The following is a 5,076-nucleotide window of genomic DNA, read 5'->3' as shown; positions in this document are numbered from 1 at the left end:
AATTCTGAAATAATTTTATAGTTCTTTTTGCTGCTGAAAAATTTTGATACTTTAGCCCCTAAGAACTCAATATTACATATCAAAAAAAAAAAGAAAAAAAAAAAGAGCACTTATGAACTCGATATAGGAATTGGTGTGACGCCCTAGCAAGTTAGTCTCATGTTGAGTGGGTGGATTTAAAGGTCTTACATGGTACTAAGTCTCAAATTGATTCTTTACTACGTGAGGCTGAGATTTACAAGTGTAACTTTGACTCGTTCTCATGGAGTAATAGTATAGACGTAGTTAACGCTTTTCCTGGGTTGCAATAAATGGTATTAGACCAGCATAAATGGTATGAAAGCAACCCAGTAACACCATGTGGTGTTGAAATATTGCGGCATGACATGAGCCTTGAGGATGTTAGGGATTCGAGTGGGAGAGGTTATAACACCCAATAAAGTTCCATATTGTGTGGGTGGATTGTAGGTGCTACATGAGTTTTTAGTCCCATATTAGTTTCTTACTAAGTAAGATTGTTTTCTATAAGCGATTTCAAAAAACTTCAATTGTAACTTTGACTAGTTTTCTTGGAGTAATAGTATAGATATGGCTAGGTAGTGCTTTCTCTAAGTCACGACCATGGTGTTGAAGCATTGTAGTATGGTGTGAGCCCTGATGAGGACATTAGGATTTGAGTGGGGAGATTGTGACACCACAGAAAGTCCCACATTAGGTGGATTGATTGTAAAGGTATTAAATACGTGCTACGTCCTATATAAGTTTCTTACTAGATGAGATTGTTTTTTATAAGTGATTTCAAGAAGCTTCAATTGTACATTTGATTAGTTCTCTTGGAATAATAGAACATATATAATTAGCAGGTCTCCTTCTGGTTTCTTCAATAACTCTTGTGGCTTGGTCTGTGACAGGGGATCCTTTATCACCTCTGTTGTTTATGGTTATCATGGAAGCTAAGTAACAATGGACATGGGGCTCTTATTAGGTTTTTTGGTGAGGTTGAGGAATAATGACGAGCTGCTAGTGTCTCATCTTGTTTGTGTATGATATATTGATCTTTTGTGAGGCAAATCTAAATCATCTCCGTCATTTGCTTTGCTTATTATGATTTGAAGTTGTCTCGAAGTTGAAAATTAACTTATCTAAATTAGAGTTAGTCCTTGTTGACGATGTGGATAGTGTTGGAGGTTTGGCTCATATCCTTGGTTGTATGGTGTCCTCTTTACCTTTGAAGTATTTGGGTCTTCCTTTTGGGGACGACATTGTTGAAAAATGGAATGTCCTTTGGCTAGTTGGAAGAGGCTTTATTTTTCTAAGGATGGTAGGCTGACTTGATTAAAAGCACTCTTTCCAATTTTCCTACTTATTATTTGTCCCTCTTTTGCATCCCTGTAGGTGTTGCTAATCGGATGGAGAAACTTTAGAGAGATTTTTTGTGCGGTGCAATTATTGTCGAGTTCAAAATCCATTCAGTCAGTTGGTCTAAGATTTGTTCTATGATTTGCTCCGGTGGTTTATGGGTTAGAATTATGATTCAGTTTAACTGATCTATATTGAAGAAATGGTTATGGCGTTATGACCACGTTGAGAGAGGCTGTGGAGATCGGTGGTGGTTACCAAATATGATAGCATGAGGGGAGGATGGTGTTCCAATAAGGTTGTTGGGCCCTTTCCCGAGAGAGAGGAAAGGAAGGGGGGGCGGGGGGTCCTCCTTAGATTTGTTATATTTGAGGCGGGAGATGGGTCTAAGATCAGGTTTTGGCATGAGTTGTGGTGTGGGGATCATATACTTTTGTTTGATAAGTAATAAACCAATCTCATTGAAAGCGTAAGGCATCCCTAAGTACACAGACTATACAAAAGGCCTCCCCCCCCCCCCAAAAAAAAGGAACAAGAAAGTCACTATAGCTAATCAACAGAGGAGACACAAACGTCTCCGTCTAAAGATACAATGTTTTGTAAAATAAAGATAAAATTTCCCCTAGCGTCCTCTCATTGTCGTCAAAGTTTCTATCATTCCTTTCCTTCCATAAACACCAAAAGAGGAACGTAGGCACCATTTTTCACTTTGTGACGCTCCTTGGCTTGCCAGAAGACTATTAATAGTCTAACAAATCAACATGTCTAGGCATAATCTAGGATAACCTAAAACGACTGAAAAGAGCACTCCAAATGGCAGAAGCCACATCGTAGTGAAGAAAAAGGTGGTCCACATATTCCCCATCCCTCTTGTATATGCAATATTTTTCTATCACGATGATGTGCCGCCTCTTGAGATTATCTAAAGTGAGAATATTGCCTAGTATTGCTTGCTGGAAGGAGGCACTGGTGGTAAGATCATATCCATTTTTCTAATGCCTAACAGCAATCTTTAGTGGAATATTTCTTTTACCAGATCAATGCATGATTGTGAGGTGGATTTACTTCGTTCTTTGATCTCTTGTGTTCTCTTAAGTTGAGACAAGGTGGTGGGGAGAAATCCGTTGGATCCCTTATGAAAGGTGGACGTTCGAGGTCAAGTCCTTTTATCATGCTCTTTGCACTCCTTCTGGCTCCCCATTTCCTTAGAAGAGCATTTAAAGAAATAAGGCTCCTTCAAAAGTGGTATTGTTTGTGTGGACCGCAGCGCTAGGGAAGATTTTAACTTTGGATATCCTGAGAAAGATCTATATCATAGTGGGGGATTGGTGTTGGATGGCAAAAGGAGTGAGGAGGCCATAGATCTTCTTCTCCATTGTGAAGTGGCTAGAGAATTGTGGGATTCAATCTTTCGTCTTTTTGGTGTAGAGTAGATCATGCCTACCTATCGGGGTGTAGTCTAGTGGTCAAAGGGCGGGCTTGGGATGAGCCGTAGGCTTGGACATCTTGGGTTCAATTCAGCATTAGGGGCACGTTTGGTACGCAGAATTGTCATTTCTTTAGGAATAAGAATTACTATTACTAGGAATATGAGGAGTTGGAATGGAATGACCATTCCTAGTCTTTAGTTTAGTGACAACACATTTTGTTACTAGAATTGAATCAAAAATTTTCAAATACCAAAGATTTATATAAATATATATAAAAAAACTTTCCAAACATTGTTTTTATTTTTATTTTTTTATTTTATTTTATTTTTTATGTTGGGGAACCTCTCTAAGGCAGGGCCCTTCGGACCCACTCTTGCAGAGTAAGCCCCAGTTCCGTGCACTATTTCTCAAACACAATCCCAAATAGGCTCTTAATAAGTTCAGCTTGCGGTAAATGCTGGATATATAATTTGTGGTAAGTGCTGGACATATAATGTGTACTTCATCCTTGTGCTAGTTCGTCGAAAGGCTTTGTTTCTGTCTGATTGTAATGGGCACAGAAGACTGGGCAAATTCTGTTTTGAAGACTGGATATGCTACTGTTCCTCGTCATTCTTGTAGCCAATACCCGAGCCATGGGGTGGTAGATCACCAATGTTCTAATTTTTTATTTTTTTTTTTAATATAAATTTTAGGTTAAAAATAATAAAAAAAATGGATTTTTGAAAAACTCATTCTATTCCTTGCTATTCCTCTAATTTGAATAGCTATTCCCATGTGAATGGTTATTCTTTGGAATAGTGTCAAACCAAATAAAGTAATGACTATTCCATTCCATATGCCTGTTCCACATACCAAATGTGTCATAGGAGTTATCTTGGATTTCTTGATACATAGTTCTGGCAGGTGAGATCATTTATCTGGGGTTTTACTTCTCAGAGGTGGGTCCGAAAGGCCTTGTCTTGATGAAGTTCCGCATTAACAAAAGAGTGGTTCTTGTCTTGGTGACTTTCCACATTAACAAAAGAGTGGATCATGCGTAGAAGGTGGTGAAGTTGTTGGCTGTGAAAAGCCTTTGCATTTTAGAAGTTTGGAGGATGACTTCTCTATATTTAATATATAATATGATGCATTCGGAGCGAGAGGAATGCGAGGAGCTTTGAAGATTGTGTGAGACTGGTGTTAAGTTATATGTTCAAATTTCTTTATGTTAATGTGTGTGAGAGAGAGAGAGAGATCCTTGAGTTTGGATTTAGGGTTTGGGTTTGCTTATCCTGTAAAAGTTGTGTTTTCATAATATTCCTTTATTTATTTATTCTTGTGATATGGAAAATTTTATTTGTAATTAAGCTATTAAACGCCTTAAATCACTGTAGCTTATGTCTCCATAATTAACTGTCTAATTAATGCTGGGCCAGAGCCTTTAATCTCAATTACATTGATTACCAACATTGGTTGTGTTGCAGGCTCCTCAAAATGGTGGTATGGACTTAATGGGATCTTGAGACTTTGGGATGATCTGTATAGTATAGCGGCTCTAATTTCATTATGCTGCTGGATGTGACTGGCCATTAGATGGATCATATGGTCATCCCAGTTGTGTGGATGAGATCCATTCCACGTGGGGCTTAAAGATTCTCCTTGTATCTTGTATCAATTTTTAAGTGAAGGGATTTCTTCCCATGTAGCTGTAGTGATTGTCAAGAGTTTACTTGTGACTGATAATTTTTCAAAAAAAAAAAGATTAAGTTCAGATTTCTAATGACTTATCAAAAAAAAAAAAGTGAAGTAAAAATTTCTGTTTTTAAGTCATCTTTATGCTATTAATATTGCAATCTTTTAGGTATTTTGGCTTTATCTGTTTGATTTTATGCTGAATTTTTTATAAGAGGATCGACTTTGCAAACTTTTGAAAGATGACCCTAAATTAACACATTTTAAAGTTTAATAATGATGAAACCCAACATCATAATCTTCTAATTATAATTGATTCTCTCTTTGAGCTGAGTTATTTTTGTTTTCTTTTGCATGGTTTTGATGTGCTCTTTTTGGGGGCGGTTAATATTGATATTTAATTGGGTACATGAGTAATGCTGCATATATCTCAAGCTTATATAGTATGGTCACCTTTACCAAAAAATTAATTTTTATGCACTAAATGCTAAGGGACCATATAACATAGGCTTTGGGAGGTGGAGGTTAATGTATATTATAGGGGTGTACAAGCGGTTAACAGTTATTGCCTATAACCCGCCAACCGTAATTGTCTTAGACAGTTACTGAATTT

The 5,076-nt window shown here is 37.2% G+C and overlaps 1 protein-coding gene across 1 annotated transcript in view; it reads left to right on the top strand.

Moving 5' to 3' along the window:
* Window positions 1–4,601, top strand: part of LOC132184611 (pre-mRNA-splicing factor SPF27 homolog) — an 8,553-nt gene extending 3,952 nt beyond the window's left edge. The window contains exon 7 of the mRNA XM_059598303.1: window positions 4,256–4,601. The gene's annotated coding sequence lies outside the window, so the exon portion shown is untranslated. The remainder of the gene's footprint in view (window positions 1–4,255) is intronic.
* Window positions 4,602–5,076: the final 475 nt, after the last annotated feature.

This window comes from Corylus avellana, chromosome ca6 (genome assembly GCF_901000735.1).
Source record: "Corylus avellana chromosome ca6, CavTom2PMs-1.0".
Taxonomy (NCBI): Eukaryota; Viridiplantae; Streptophyta; class Magnoliopsida; order Fagales; family Betulaceae; genus Corylus; species Corylus avellana.
This window is presented reverse-complemented; position numbering and strand designations above follow the sequence as displayed.